This window comes from Hyperolius riggenbachi, chromosome 5, assembly GCF_040937935.1.
Source record: "Hyperolius riggenbachi isolate aHypRig1 chromosome 5, aHypRig1.pri, whole genome shotgun sequence".
Classification (NCBI taxonomy): Eukaryota; Metazoa; Chordata; class Amphibia; order Anura; family Hyperoliidae; genus Hyperolius; species Hyperolius riggenbachi.
Genome location: NC_090650.1, coordinates 403,157,831 through 403,175,474, shown reverse-complemented (window position 1 = coordinate 403,175,474; position 17,644 = coordinate 403,157,831).

Below are 17,644 nucleotides of genomic sequence, written 5' to 3'. Positions count from 1 at the left end.
AATTGAAGGAGCAGCTGATTGGCCTGCTGCCAGGAGTTCATTAAGAGGAAAAGGCAATGGATCTATGCGCAACCAATTGTGAATTACAAAAGCTATAAATTGCAAAGGACTTTGTCTAAACTGAGTGTGATCTAAGACATCGATTGCCCAATCAAAAAGTTTGCCCTTAAAAAGAGCACAAACGATCCAATCAGACCAGGTAGAAATTGCAGAAGCCCGAAAGTCGGGATTGGCCAGAACTTTAACCAATTCTGATATAAATTTGTCTGTAACTTCAGGACCAAGCTTTTCAAATTTTTTAAAGGAGCAGGACCCCTGACAAACAGTGTCATAATTTCTGGAAATTCCCCCCACAATAGGGATTGGTAATGGGGTTTGCATAATGTAAGGCTTGGTGGTGTATTCTCCACAGTCAGCATGCAACGCATGAGCTGGCGTGGAGGAGGTACACACACTAGCACCAGGAAACAGGCTATCCCTAGTATAGTGGAGGGGAGGACTGACTCCAATAGGAGATTGTGGCGCACAGAGCCGGTGCAGATCTGACAGCCACAAACAATGCTTTCGTTATAACGTCTCAGCGCAAAGTAGCGCTGAGCGCACAAACCAGAACTGAGGAGATCAGGACAGGTAGACAGAATGAACGCTTGCTAGCAAGCGGCTACTTAGCGACAGCAAGCGTCCAAAACCAGACAGACTGGAATGAGGCAGCCAATGCGCTGCGGCGATGGCGTGCCTCACAAAGACAGGACAGGACAGTCAGGGAACAGCAGGATTAAGATAGATGAACGTAACACAGATAAATATACAATAAGTATGTTTTCCTAGCGTATTACAATTACAGCTATCAATGAAACTATTTGTAACGTCTGACTAACATATGTATATATCGGCAATGAACCGATATATGACATAAGCAGGAACGCTGACTAGGAATGGAGTAATACAGGGAACAGGACTCAGAAGGATTCGCTATCTCTTCGCAGAGATGAACGCAATCCACAAACGGTAACAGAACAGGATTCAGAAGGATTCGTTATCTCTTCGCAGAGATGAACGCAATCTACAAACAGTAACAGAACAGGATTCAGAAGGATTCGTTATCTCTTCGCAGAGATGAACGCAATCCACAAACGGTAACCAGGAGCAGGGTAACTACCTCAGCACGGGTGGTCACGGTACGCGCAACCTACCAAAACGTGCTGGAAAGCTGACTAACTGCACACAGGATATAAACAGTTCGTGTACGTATACATCAGCGACACTGATGTATCAACGTAACACAAATACAAGGAAAATAATAAACGTGCTGGTATGCATATATATGGGCAATGAACCAATATATGATGCAAAACCAGCAAAGTATCATAACAAGAAACACGATTGGGGGCTAAAGAGACAGCAAGACAGGCTTAACTGAAGCTATGCAAACCCAAGGAAACCCTGCAGGAAGCAGATCTTTATACTGAGGTCATCCAATGGGAGCAGACATGCAGATTCCCACACAGGTGAATGATAATCAGTCACAAGCTGACAGCAGGGAAAGACAGACAAAGCTATGCAGTTTGCATGGAAATAGATCAGAACTGCCTGAGCTGCAGCACTACTACTTCCAGCAACAGCTGCTGCAGCAGCGATCATCACATGGACACATTTCTTTTCCTAAAATGCTGCACGATATATTTGGGATGTTTCTCATTACTGACTCCTCTCATCTTGACATGGAACGTTGTTGTTTTGCTCACCCAGCAGCCTTCGGGAGATGGTTTTGTTCATTTCTATGAAGTGAGGTGGCACAGTTGACCCGTAGTCAGTCAGGCTATTAGCCTGCGGGGCTCTTATTGTTGTGAAAACAGACAACATTTCCCTTTGGTATAGAAATACTAAATGATACAACAATTCTGCGATGACATTTGTATCTCTCGTCATGGGTTTTCTTGACACACATAAAAAAATACAAAATTGTTGGGATACTTTTAGAATCAGAAACAGCGGCTGGTGACATGAATACTTGGATGTCTTGAATTGTGTATTATTATTATTATGAATATTTTCACCACTTTCTTCTGTGGAACTTTATAGAGTATGATGATAAACATAAGTGACTAACACATATGCATAATGTACTGTATATAGGGCTAGATATTACCATAAGGCACTGTAGGCCTGTGCCTTCAGGTGCCTGATGATGGAAAGGCGCTTACTCCCCTCCCCTACTGCTGCCCTCCCTCCTTCCCAATGTAGAGTTCTGAGCAGAGTGTAAATGAGAGGTTGCTCACCCGGGTCTCGGTATCCCACTCACTAGATCTCCCTTCAGTTGGAGGCACCTCTGGTTACTCAATACTGAGGATGTCTCGGTGCGATTCGGGTGTTTGTAGGTTCATGGAGGGCGGAATCTAAGATCCCAGCCAGTGGCGTATCTGGGTAAAATAGCGCCTATGGCAAACACTTAAATTGCGCCCCCCTCACATCCCCAGCCCCGCCCCCAAAAAGAGTCTCATTCATTCCCCCATAATAAAAGCAGCCAGGTGCCTCAAGATAAGAAATTAAATAGCCAGGTGCGTCAAGATATTTCAGTAGCAGTGTCCCCTATATACATAGAGTAGATATGTTCCACAGACAATAGAATTAAGAAGACTCGTGCTTCTAGATATCAGTATAAGGCAGTTATATGTGCACCCCACATTTGAAAAGTGCTCATCTAAGGACAGTTATTGGCATGACTATGTATTCTGTACAGTGCTGCAGAAGATGTCAGAGCTATATAAATACATACTAATAATAATATGATTGGACATTAGACTATGAGTATGGTAGGATTAGATTGTGAGCTCTAAAGACAGTTATTGACATGACCATGTACTCTGTAAAGTGCTGCAGAAGATGTCAGAGCTATATGAATTCATACTAATAATAATATCATTGGACATTAGACTGACTATGGTAGGATTAGATTGTGAGCTCCTCTGAAGACAGTCAGTGACATGACTATGTACTCTGTAATGTGCTGCAGGAGATGTCAGTGCTATATAAATACATAATAATAATATGGTAGGATATTAGACTATGACTATGGTAGGATTAGATTGTGAGCTCCTCTGAAGACAGTCAGTGACATGACTATGTACTCTGTAATGTGCTGCAGGAGATGTCAGTGCTATATAAATACATAATAATAATATGGGAGATCATTAGGCTATGACTATGGTAGGATTAGAGTGTGAGCTCCTCTGAGGACAGTCAGTGACATGACTATGTACTCTGAACAGTGCTGCAGACGATGTCAGTGCTATATAAATACATAATAATATTATGGTAGGACATTAGACTATGACTACGGTAGGATTAGATTGTGAGCTCCTCTGAGGACAGTCAGTGACATGACTATGTACTCTGTAATGTGCTGCAGGAGATGTCAATGCTATATAAATACATAATAATAATATGGTAGGACATTAGACTATGACTATGGCGGGATTAGATTGTGAGCTCCTCTGAGGACAGTCAGTGACATGACTATGCACTCTGTAATGTGCTGCAGAAGATTTCAGTGCTATATAAATACATAATAATAATATGGTAGGACATTAGACTATGACTATGGCGGGATTAGATTGTGAGCTCCTTGGAGGACATTCAGTGGCATGCCTAGGTGCTCTATAAAGTGCTGCAGAAGCAGTGTGTGCCTGTCCGTCTCCTGAATCGGACGTTCCTCCATTAGCAGTATACACGCCGCCAGCACATGACGTCACACTCACGCCAGCGTGCTATAGAACTAATGGAAGAGTGGCAGATTCAGGAGATGGACAGGCACAGCGACACAGGACAGCTAATGTATAAATGCACACATCATGTACATTTATATACTGGGGGGGAACAGCGCAGGGAGTTTCAACACATTTGTCCCAATATTGCTCGCCGTTTCCATCATGCACCTGATCGTGAAAGTCGGTCCTACTGACTCCTACATCTTACAGTATATCCATCTTATACATGCAGCCAATTTTAGCCTGAAATTGGTTGCATGATCGATCGGACGTGCACTTGGTGTCACCAATTTTCATCCGATTCGATTATAATAATCAAATCAGATGGTCATTGGCCGCCAAGTCACCTGATGTATGGCAACCTTAAGACCTTCTTAACAGAAAATGATAAACAGCAACTATACTTTATAAAATTAGGATGCAGAGAGCTCAAGAAGTTAGGACCAGCAGTGAAAGGGTTATTGAAAGAAAAATGCAGGCTAGAGTGAAGAGCAGACCAGTACAGAGGTCAGTGAGAGAGTGAATAGTGGAAGGAAGGGGGGATGAGCAGCTTACACAGTGTGTCTGGTTGTTGTCAGTAGACTGTCCCTCCTACCTGAACCAGTGTTAGAAAAGCTGCAGATAAGAGCTAGGGAGTAAAGAGAAAGAAGCACAGCCTGCCCACCAATTATCACAGTAATGTGGATGCTAGTGCATCAGGTCGCTAGGAGAGGTCAGGTGACTCCTACTCTATGCTGAACATTCCGTCCATCCATAGCTGTAAGCTGCATCAGTACACAGGCACAGTCTGACGTAGGCTGAGTCCTGTGTGTGCAAGAAGCAAAGCTGGGCTGCTGGCACTGGAGACAGGTAGTAACTTGCCTCTTTCTTACTTTGCACATGTCTCCTCAGCACCCATCTTTGCTCTAGTAGTCTCACCCTGCCCAGTACCTTTAGGAGCAGCAACGTTCTATCCCCTGCTCCTTCTGACACATCGCACTGGCACTACACGTGTTAGAGATACACAGTCGCACTCCTGCCTGGCCGGGATCACATGGGGCCGGGCAGCCAGTGAGAGAGGAGTGAGTTACAATCCTCTCTCTCACTGGCTGCCCAGCCCCATGTGATCCCCATGCATGCAGGCTACAAGCGTGTGTATCTCTGCAGTCACAGACCGCAGCCAGGGAAACAGTCGGGGCGCTGCCGGTTGTATTACATATTAGCCCCGGTTCTCAGCCTCTAGCAATGCTGGCTCCTGCCTGCCTGTCTGTGTGTCACTCGGCTGCAGTGCAGCTACTCAGGGATGTTTTTAATTATGCGCCCCTTTGGAGGTGAATAACAAGGGCGCCTATAGCAGGTGCCCCATGTGCACGCCTCCAGATCCGCCTCTGATCCCAGCACATCTGTACTTATAGGCTACTGTGATTTAAATCCGCGCTTGACCCTATATCAGCCTTTTTCTGTCTTCTTACCCATGATGCACCTTCTAAATAAGTTTAAGGTCTTTAGGCCCTGTTTACACGTTATCAGTTGGTGTGCGTTAGTACGCGTTAGTACGCGTTTTTTTCCATAGCAGTACATTGTGACAAAGATTTCAGTTAAAATGCGTTAAGTGTGAAAGGTGTCATGGGGAAACATGGGCATTATTTTGAAAATCAGTTTTCTTTCCATTTTAACTGAGAGCAACTGATTAAGTGTAAAAGGGCCCTTTTAAAGTCTTTAGGGAAGCCCTGCGCAAAAGTTATACATTAGATTGGGGGATCAGGGTGGGGGGCAGATTTTTTTGTCAGGAGGCATGCTCTTAAAAATGGGTGTGGTTAAACACCTTTTCTTTGAATGATAACAGCCTCCCTATTTTTCATCATTCAAATCACACTCTGGTCCTTTCTATCATCAGTAGTTGTCCTTAATTTTACTATTTGAAAATAATAAATATATCAATTTAATTGATAGGAATAAAATTTAGAGTTGAACACATTTTTTTTCAGTATAAAAATACATGTATTTACATACTGTACATTTGTACAGCAGTCTTGAAAGAGGTACAAGTAAGGAAGAAAGAGCAACAGAGGGATGTGGTTTCCAAAGAGGGACTGTCCCTCCAAAAGAGTGAAAGTTGGGAGCTATGAAGACTTAAATAGACACTGAAGCGAAAAAAAAAAAACTATGATATAATGAATTGTATTTGTAATACAGCTAACAAAATTAACATTAGGAGCAGAGACATAGGTTTAATATTGTTTCCAGTACAAGAAGAGTTAAGAAACTCTAGTTGTTATTTATGCAAAAGAGCCATTGAGCTCCACAACTTTCAAAGTTGCTGAGAGCTCTGTCTTCTGAAGCTTGTTATCTCAAGTGTCTGGCACTGTATTGTTCTTTTTCCTGCAGAGAGCAGGTCAAAAGTTCACTAGCCTGCTCTGTAAAATAATTTAGAATTCTGAGTAGTGTGTAAACTGCAAATATTAGAGAATGATGATGTAATGTTATAAAAAAAAACTATACAACTGAAAATAAAAATATGAGGCTATTCTTTGCTACTAATATTCTAGTAATTATCCGTACTACACATACAATTCATTATATCATATATATTTTTTCGCTTCAGTGTCTCTTTAAGTGGTTGGTGGTGTCCATTTTGCATGGAAATTACCATGGAATGCCTCTGAGCTGGCCAAAAGACTCTGCAGATAGCACTGGCCAAATATGATGTCATAGCATAGAAAATTAATGTACAAGATTTGTCAGACATCACCCAGCATTTTCCTGGTAACAGGAATGACAGGAAAATAACACAGTTAGGGCCCGTTTCCACTTGTGTGGTGCGAATTAGTAGCGGAAAACGCAAAACGCGGATGTGAATTTTAGCACGAATTTTACTGCGAATTCGTGGGCGTTTTTGCATATGTTAGTAAGTATGCCAATTTAACCATGTGTCTGTGTGATTTTACATTTATTTTATGCAAAAATGCCTGCAAATTTGCAGTAAAATTTGCATACAAAAACGCATGCAAATTTCCTATTAAATTCTGAGGGCTCTGCCATGCAGATTTTCCCTACACAGAAAACCGCACAGGATTTCTGACAAGTGAAAATAGGCCCATCCACTTGTATTGCTTATGCGAATCTGCATGCAGAAAAGGCATGCAGATTCACACAAGTGGAAACGGGCCCTTAATGCCTAGTACACACCATACAGTTTTCTGTAAGATTTTCTGTTAGATTTACCTGCCAGATAGATAATTTCCAACATGTTGGAAAATATCTATCTAACCATCTATCTGCCTAGCAATTAAGTATTGTTCTACTCAGCAGGAGATAACCAGAAGACAATGCACCAGTGATAATGACCAGTCTCTACCAGTACTTTACAGATAATAATCTAATTACAGAAAATCTAACAGAAAATTGTATTGAGTGTACTAGGCATTAAAGCCTTCAGTCTTGGTATCTTTCATCTGCAGTGCATGCTATTAGCAGCAGAGGGCAGACTCAGTACATGATTTGCAGGCAGAGCTGCTATGTTGTGATTGTGTTTTCTAATGAGAATGAAGAGTCTTGAGTGGTATACATGGGGAAACAGGCGCCTGCCGCCTGGAAATTTAGGCTCTGGGTGAAGCCACTAGTAGAATATTGGCAAATTAATACTGCTAAAATTCTACTAGGGCATTACCTAACCTACCCCTCACACTAACCCTCCCCTACCCTATGCCTAACACTACTCGTCACCCCTACCAACTCATAACACTAACCCTCCCTCTACCAACTCCTAACACTCACTAACCCTCCTCCTATCACTAACCCTTCCCCTACCCTATGCCTAACACTACCCTTCCCCCCTACCTACTCCTAACACTAACCCCCCTCCAACTCCTCATATTCACCCTCCCTCTACCAACTCCTAACACTAACCCCCACCCCCTACAAACTCCTAACACTAACCCTCCCGCTATCAACTCCTAACACCAACCCTCCCCCTACCAACTCCCAACACTAACCCCACCTACAAACTCCTAACACTAACCCTCCTCCCACCAACTCCTAACATTAACCCCTCCCCCTACAAACTCCTAACACTAACCCTCCTCCTATTAACTCCTAACACCAACCCTCAGCCTACCAACTCTTAACACTACCCCCCCACACACCACCACCACCTCCTCCTAACACCAACCCTCCCTCTACCAACTCCTAACACTAACCTTGCTCTTACCAACTCCTTACACTAACCCACCCTTTACCAACTCCTAACACTAAACCCCAACAACTCCTATCGCAAGCCCTCCCACTACCAACTCCTAAGGGCCCGTTTTCACTAGGAGCGGCGCGATGCGGCTACATAGCCGCATCGCACGCATTTGTGCTGAAACACATGCACGGCAATGGAAGAGTTTCCACTGCCAGCATGTTGTGCAGAGCAGTGCGGAGCGATCAGAGAATCTGCAGCATGCTGCAGATTTTCGCACGGCTGCATCCGCCCGCAGCCGCGTCCCATCTCCTCCAATACACTTCCGCATCGGGAGATGCAGAAGTGATGTGGCCGGCGGCGGAAGTGATGCGATGCGGCTAGGTAGCCGCATACGCATCGCTAAGTAGTGGAAACGGGCCCTAACACTAACCCTTCCTTTACCAGCTCCTAAACTCCTAACACTAAACCCCAACAACTCCTAACGCTAACCCTGCAGATTTTCGCACGGCTGCATCCGCCCGCAGCCGCGTCCCATCTCCTCCAATACACTTCCGCATCGGGAGATGCAGAAGTGATGTGGCCGGTGGCGGAAGTGATGCGATGCGGCTAGGTAGCCGCATACGCATCGCTAAGTAGTGGAAACGGGCCCTAACACTAACCCTTCCTTTACCAGCTCCTAAACTCCTAACACTAAACCCCAACAACTCCTAACGCTAACCCTCCCCCTACCAACTCCTAACACTACCCCACCCCCACCAACTCCTAACAATAACCACTCCAACTTCCAGCACTAACTGTCCCTCTACCAACATTTAACGCTAACCCTACCCCTACCAACTCTAAACAATAACCCTCCATCTATCAACTTCTAACACTAACCCTCTCACTACCATCTCCTAACACCAACCCTAACCCTACTAACTCCAAACACTAACCCTCTACTACCTATTCCTAACACTAACCCCCCTCTCTATACCAACTCCTAACACTAACCCTCCCTCTAACAACTCCTAACACTAACCCTCCCCCTACTCTATGCCTAAAGTACACGTTCCCCTACCCCCCCCCCCCCCCACACACACACACGCACGCACACTACTAACACTAGATACAATGGAAACAGACTGCATCAACTTCACCAAACTATGCTTTATTCAAAAAGTAGAAAAACACTGTATAACACCAATGTGTCAATTTAAAACCATAAAAATCACTCTCAATGATGACATTGCACAGCCGGCTGGGTTCACACTACCAACGCACTTCACACATGCCAGTCACACCTAGGGATTTCATTATATAACTGCAGTGGATGCTATCAGCTAAAAGCCACTATGAAGGAAAAACTCTGATAAAGGCAATCCTCGATAGAATTTGAGTCCATGGACAGCAGTTTGAGTCCGTGGCTGTCGATCGTCCCGCTGTAGATGAAACTTTCTGCCGCATTCCAAGATTGCTTGCCATACAGCTGCTTGCTTTCACATAACTCAGCAGTAACAGTGGAGTCCCTTTAGTGTGTATATGGACCAGCTTGATTGTGTGCACACGTGTTCCCGCAATGCATTCACACTATCCACACCACCCGTCTTGTATAACACCTTCCCTCCGGTCAGCCGGCGCCAGGCTCCGTTGTATGTTTGTGCAGGGCTTGTGGACCGTAGGTGCGGAGAGTGATACGCCTTCACCACGCGTATCGGCCACTTCCGGCCTTAATCATGTGATCACCAGGCAAGGGTTTGTGGGTCCATTTTTATATCTCAAGCAGGTGCGACGATAAGGTTGCATTACAATTACACCATCTTGTAGGCTGAATGCTAAGCATGTTCCACCATCTTGTGTACTGCATCCCCTTGCAACCAATTCCAGTGAGTTCCACATTTTTTGTTTCTTTTCACTACTAACACTACCCGTCCCTTGCTGAACATGCCCTCCTATCGGGTACAGGTCTAGTGCCTAAATTAAACGCTGGCGCTGCTATAGCCACAAACATTGCAGTCCATGGGCGCACCCATATTGCCAGGCGCGGCTTCCAAATGACCTGCCTTGCCATGAGTGATTGTACAGTGCTCCTGTCATATCACAGCACATAGCATGATTAGCTATAGAAGACGAGTGCTGCATAAGGATGAGCAGACCTGATTGGACAGATTTGTGAACCGGTCCGCAAATCTCGGACTGGTTTGGAGAGTTTGCGAACCTGGTCTGAAATCCTGGTCTGCAGCAGAGGTGGCTACGGTGGAGTGCAGAGTTGGCTGGGGGACAGGATGTGGGGTAGGGGTGTACAAAGTGGTACAGCAGATCAGTGGGTAAATGTTTTTAACTCACCTTTCCGGGTGCTCCACCCTACAGACTATGTGGTCGACTTCCGGCTTGTCCTCACCGACATCAGGACACTGACATAGAAGCAGGGAGCCCTAGAAACCGAAACGTGATCTCTCAGGGTTCCCTGCATCAACATCTGCATCATTATTATTATTTTTGATTTATATAGCGCCAGCATCTTCCGTGGTGCTGTACAATAGCATGCAAGGTATAACAATACATCGGGGCATAAGTTGGGACAAGCTGGAAGTCAGAAGTCGACCGGACCACCCACCCCTCCGCTGTGCCACTCTGTATAAGAGGAGGGTGAGGGAACCTTCCCAGATGGTGATTATATATTGATTTTTGGCATATGTAAGACTGGTCAATATAATGGTAACTCATCTGGCTTGCATGCAAACACACGCAAATTATATCCATCTTGGAACCGAGCCAATCAGAATTGACAGGAAGTTGATTAAATTGGTTCAGGATAAAGCTGCATACGATTTGACTGAAATGTGCATGCAAGCAGGAAATATTTCATTGACCTTCTCTAGAAGCGTGTACATGGGCACAGCTCGATAATTGCTGCACACACAGCCCGGCGTTCTCCTCCTTGTCGTCTGACCTTCTCTAGGAGCATGTACGTGGGCACAGCACTAGGAGCGTGTACATGGGCACAGCTCGATAATTGCTGCACACACAGCCCGGCGTTCTCCTCCTTGTCGTCTGACCTTCTCTAGGAGCATGTACGTGGGCACAGCACTAGGAGCGTGTACATGGGCACAGCTCGATAATTGCTGCACACACAGCCCGGCGTTCTCCTCCTTGTCGTCTGACCTTCTCTAGGAGCATGTACGTGGGCACAGCACTAGGAGCGTGTACATGGGCACAGCTCGAGTATTGCTGCACACACAGCCCGGCGCTCTCCTCCTTGTCGTCTGACCTTCACAGAAGAACCATAGGTCTGATTCGTGGCTCCAGCAGCAGAGCTCAGCGACACCTCTGACATAACAAGGTCAGCGCGCCCGGGAGACAGAGACAAGCTGTCACCCCATGTTATCATCATTGTGCTCCCAACTCTCTGTACTCGGAGCAGCTGCAGAGCTTTCCAGAAATATCCTGGAAGACAGCAGCAAACATTTCATAGACACCTATTATCCCCTCTGGGCATCGCATGGCAGCCTCCCTATCTTCATGCCCATCAGTCAGGTCATGTTAGTGCAGGGATATTTCTGACCTATTAGGTGCCCTAGGCAACTCTACCTGTGTCACGCATCCTGTCCCACCATCAAAGTACCAGCGCGCGCGTGCACGCACACACACACACACACAAATACACACACCACACACACCAACACACACACACACACACACACGCACACACGCACACACACACACACACACACGCGCGCGCACACACACACACACACACACACACACACACACACACCACACACTAACACACACACACGCTACTTATACTCAACAGTTTACGTAAAGTAAAAGACAGAGCTTGTCATGACTGAGGGATTTATCTGCCTGCCGACCGCGTCACGCCGATGGGCATAAAGTCCAGGGGCTTCGTTTTGCAGGAGAACACGCGCATCTCCTGCTTGTTATATATAACATATATATTGTTGTGGTGCATACAGTGTTATATACAGTGGCTTGCAAAAGTATTCGGCCCCCTTGAAGTTTTCCACATTTTGTCACATTACTGCCACAAACATGAATCAATTTTATTGGAATTCCATGTGAAAGACCAATACAAAGTGGTGTACACGTGAAAAGTGGAACGAAAATCATACATGATTCCAAACATTTTGAAAAAGTAAATAACTGCAAAGTGGGGTGTGCGTAATTATTCAGCCCCCTTTGGTCTGAGTGCACTCAGTTGCCCATAGACATTGCCTGATGAGTGCTAATGACTAAATACAGTGCACCTGTGTGTAATCTAATGTCAGTACAAATACAGCTGCTCTGTGATGGCCTCAGAGGTTGTCTAAGAGAATATTGGGAGCAACAACACCATGAAGTCCAAAGAACACACCAGACAGGTCAGGGATAAAGTTATTAAGAAATTTAAAGCAGGCTTGGGCTACAAAAAGATTTCCAAAGCCTTGAACATCCCACGGAGCACTGTTCAAGCGATCATTCAGAAATGGAAGGAGTATGGCACAACTGTAAACCTACCAGGACAAGGCCGTCCACCTAAACTCACAGGACGAACAAGGAGAGTGCTGATTAGAAATGCAGTCAAGAGGCCCATGGTGACTCTGGACGACCTGCAGAGATCTACAGCTCAGGTGGGGAAATCTATCCATAGGACAACTATTAGTTGTGCACTGCACAAAGTTGGCCTGTATGGAAGAGTGGCAAGAAGAAAGCAATTGTTAACAGAACAGCATAAGAAGTCCCGTTTGCAGTTTGCCACAAGCCATGTGGGGGACACAGCAAACGTGGAAGAAGGTGCTCTGGTTAGATGAGACCAAAATGGAACTTTTTGGCCAAAATGCATAACGCTATGTGTGGCGGAAAGCTAACACTGCACATCACTCTGAACACACCATCCCCACTGTCAAATATGGTGGTGGCAGCCATAGCCGGCCTTTGACCTGAGCGACTGGAGCGGTCGCTCAGGGCGCCGGCTTCCAAGGGGGTGCCTATAGCTGGCTACCTATACTGAGGGCACCTACACCTGACTTCCTATACTGGGGGCACCTATGCTTGGCTACCTATATTGAGGGCACCTGCACATGCGATCCTATACTGGGGGCACCTATACCTGGCTACCTACCTATACTTACAGTAGTCTGAGGGCATTTTATTGGGGGTGGGGTGCACTGCGGCTATAATGCATGGAGCAAATTGTCGGCGCTGTGCTATCATTCCAATTGGGGGGGGGGAACCTAACTGTCCCACTGAGGGAAACCTAAGGCCGGCCCTGGTGGCAGCATTATGCTCTGGGGGTGCTTCTCTCCAGCAGGGACAGGGAAGCTGGTCAGAGTTGATGGGAAGATGGATGGCGCCAAATACAGGGCAATCTTGGAAGAAAACCTTTTGGAGTCTGCAAAAGACTTGAAACTGGGGCGGAGGTTCACCTTCCAGCAGGACAACAACCCTAAACATAAAGCCAGGGCAACAATGGAATGGTTTAAAACAAAACATATCCATGTGTTAGAATGGCACAGTCAAAGTCCAGATCTAGATCCAATCGAGAATCTGTGGCAAGATCTGAAAACTGCTGTTCACAAATGCTGTCCATCTAATCTGACTGAGCTGGAGCTGTTTTGCAAAGAAGAATGGGCAAGGATTTCAGTCTCTAGATGTGCAAAGCTGGTAGAGACAAACCCTAAAAGAGTGGCAGCTGTAATTGCAGCAAAAGGTGGTTCTACAAAGTATTGACTCAGGGGGCTGAATAATTATGCACACCCCACTTTGCAGTTATTTTTTTTTTTTAAATGTTTGGAATCATGTATGATTTTTGTTCCACTTCTCACGTGTACACCACTTTGTATTGGTCTTTCACATGGAATTCCAATCAAATTGATTCATGTTTGTGGCAGTAATGTGACAAAAAGTGGAAAACTTCAAGGGGGCCGAATACTTTTGCAAGCCACTGTATATATATTTATGATACCAGTTACACCGACTGTTATGCAAATAACACATAAAATCTGTTGGGTATTATGATTGGTACATACTGGATATCACCATATAGTACGTCAGCTGGTACATCTGCACAATATTTATTCCTTTACAACTACGCTGGTTACAGATAGAGTTGAATTGTATTTGCATTAAACTAGTTTTTTACATGTTGTTTTTTTTTATAATAACTATTGCATAATTTTTGCATTATAATATATTGTTTATATATTTATATATCTTTGTGATTTTTTATGGAACACTAAGAGCCTCTTTTTGATGTCCATAGGCACTTTATTTGGCCTGAGGAAGTGGGTTAGATCCTATGAAACGCGTTGCCTGTGCTTATTAATAAATAGTTCTACTCAAAGCAAGTTGTTGTCTGGGAAGTAAGCCACCTCAATCTTATAATTTTCATGTTTTTAGCTTTCTTATACCCCCTGGGCGCCTCTTAACCTTCTTCTGGTGCATAAGGTTAACATATCAGTTAAAGGGAACCAGAAGTGAAACATATATGGAGGCTGCCATTCCTTTCAAACAATACCAGTTGCCTGGCTGTGTTGCTGATCATACTGGCATCAGTAATGCCTGAATTAAACACCTGAAACAAGCATGCAGCTAAACGTGTCAGATTTGTGTCAAAAACATCTCATCTGCTGCATGGTTGTTCAGGGTCTAAGGCTAAAAGTATTGGGCCTTGTTCAAATTATAAATGCCAGTGCTATTACAAGCGCTGAGTGATTTAATGTTTTTTTTTTTATAAAAGCACTTTTCCCTGCGCTTTGCGCTTAGAAAAGCGCTTTTCTAAGATTTTTTGCTGAGCAATTCATTTTTTCATTTCCTGACGTCAGTTAGGAAGTGAACTCTTTGACCCAGAAATGAATAAATACATCGTATTTATTCATAAAAGCGCTCGGGAAATCACTATACAAAGCGCTTTTTCAAGTGTGTTGCGATTTCCATGGCGAGATTTCAGGCAAGGCCGCAAAGGCCATGGCCTAGGGCACCAGGAAAGCAAGGGGGCGTCAGTGGGTATCATGGAGGCAGTAGCAGTCAGCCTGCCGAACATTCATCTTGCTACACAGAGTTTGCACATAGCATTGTGCGGCTACCAACAGCCGGATCTGGCACTCGGGGGAGGAAGGGGCAGTGAATGGGCACTTACAGTGATCCCTGAGCTGCCTGTCACTCATCAAATCTGCTGCTTGCCAAGGAGCTTACAGTCAAAGCCCTGTCCTTACTAATCACTAACTGTCCTCAGAGGAGTCTACAATCTAATCCCTGCCATGTTGGGGGGGGGGGGAGTATAGAATGCTGTCAGTCCTGGGGGCAGCTGCTGATAGTGGGCCTTTGGCGGTAAAAAAGTACAAATCCGGCCCTGGCGATTTCCCTATACCTTCCATTGAGCCACAGCGCTCAGAAAATGGTACATGTGGTGAGTTTGTGATTTCAAAGAAATCAAAATGCTCACATGTGAACACTCTCATAGGGAATCATTGCAAGTGCTTTTAGGGCGATTTCTAAAATTGCTGGCGCTTAAAAAAATACCACAGAAACGCTCATAGTGTGAATGAGCACTTAGAGGGAAAGGATCAGCTGGACAGTCAGGCAACTGGTATTGCTTTAAAGGGAACCTTAACTGAGAGGGATATGGATGTTTCCTTTTAAACAATACCAGTTGCCTTGCAGTCTTCTGATCTCTCTGACTGCAGTAGAGGCTGAATCATAGACCTGAAACAAGCATGCAGCTAATCCAGTCTGACTTCAGTCAGAGCACCTGATCGGCATGCTTGTTGAGGGCTGTGGCTAAACGTATAGAGACACAGGATCAGCAGGAGAGTCAGGCAACTGGTATTATTTTAAAAGGAAAAATCCATATCCTTCTCAGTTTAGGTTCCCTTTAATATTAAATAAATATGTCAGTCTCCATAGTCCTCTCACTTCAGGTTCCCTTTAAGTCTGTTCTGGTTACCGATCAAGAATTTTTTTCCCCAACAACTTTAATATGACATGTGTAGACGGCTTAATGGTCAGTTAGGGCCTGTTCAGACTATGCGTGTTCCTAGACGTTTTCAGGGAACGTGTCTGGGTACCAAAAACGCATAGAAACGGCTCCTAATGCTTTTGAATGGGCTAGTTCACATGTATGCGTATGAGACGCATACGTTTCTCATCCGCATTGCTGCATGCAGTTCTGTGCGTTACGCATAGAAACGGACGCAATGAAAGTCTATGGACGCGTATCAAAAACGCGTACTATTGCGTTTTTAGCGTCCGTTTTCCTCTGCGGTTCCCATAATTCTTTTTTTTCCCCGGGTCACGTGTGTGTGCAAAACGCAATAGAAGACGCATTAGAACGCAAGAAAAACGTATGCGTTTTTCAACTTGCGTTTCTTTGATTTTAAACGCATTCTTCATACGCAGATAGTCTGAACAGGTTAGTCTATGGCTAGATTTGCAAAAATGTATCTGAAGAATTATTGTTTTTCCATTTTTTCACATTACGTATAAAAAAATCCAGCTAGCAAAGAATTGTTAAAAATATCAACGTTAACTTACGGTAATGGGAAATTTATTTTCAATGATTGTTTTGTTCTAAAATGCTGAACAGTTATTTACAGATAGAGTTGGGCCGAACGGTTCGCCGGCGAACGTGGTTCGCGCGAACGTGGTTCGCGCGAACGTAGGTGGTTCGCGTGCGGGTACCGCACGCGAACCTTTTGCGGAAGAAGTTCGGTTCGCCCCATAATGCACTGAGGGTCAACTTTGACCCTCTACATCACAGTCAGCAGGCCCAGTGTAGCCAATTAGGCTACACTAGCCCCTGGAGCCCCACCCCCCCTTATATAAGGCAGGCAGCGGCGGCCATTACGGCCACTCGTGTGCCTGCATTAGTGAGAGTAGGGCGAGCTGCTGCAGTCTCTCATATAGGGAAAGATTAGTTAGGCTTAACTTCTTCCTGGCTGCATACCTGTTCTGTTCAGTGAGCCCTCAGCCCACTGCATACCTGTACTGTGATCCTGCCACTGCATACCTGTTCAGTGATCCTGCCACTGCATACCTGTTCTGTTCAGTGAGCCCTCAGCCCACTGCATACCTGTACTGTGATCCTGCCACTCCATACCTGTTCAGTGATCCTGCCACTGCATACCTGTTCTGTTCAGTGAGCCCTCAGCCCACTGCATACCTGTACTGTGATCCTGCCACTCCATACCTGTTCAGTGATCCTGCCACTGCATACCTGTTCAGTGATCCTGCCACTGCATACCTGTTCTGTGAACCCGCCACTGTATACCTGTTCTGTTCAGTGGACCCGCCACTGTATACCTGTTCTGTGAACCCGCCACTGTATACCTGTTCTGTTCAGTGGACCCGGCACTGTATACCTGTTCTGTTCAGTGGACCCGCCACTGTATACCTGTTCTGTTCAGTGGACCCGCCACTGTATACCTGTTCAGTGAACCCGCCACTGCATACCTGTTGTGTTCAGTGAACCTGCCACTGCATACCTGTTCTGTGAACCCGCCACTGTATACCTGTTCTGTTCAGTGGACCCGCCACTGTATACCTGTTCAGTGAACCCGCCACTGTATACCTGTTCTGTTCAGTGGACCCGCCACTGTATACCTGTTTAGTGAACACGCCACTGCATACCTATTGTGTTCAGTGATCCTGCCACTGCATACCTGTTCTGTGAACCCGCCACTGTATACCTGTTCTGTGAACCCGCCACTGTATACCTGTTCTGTTCAGTGGA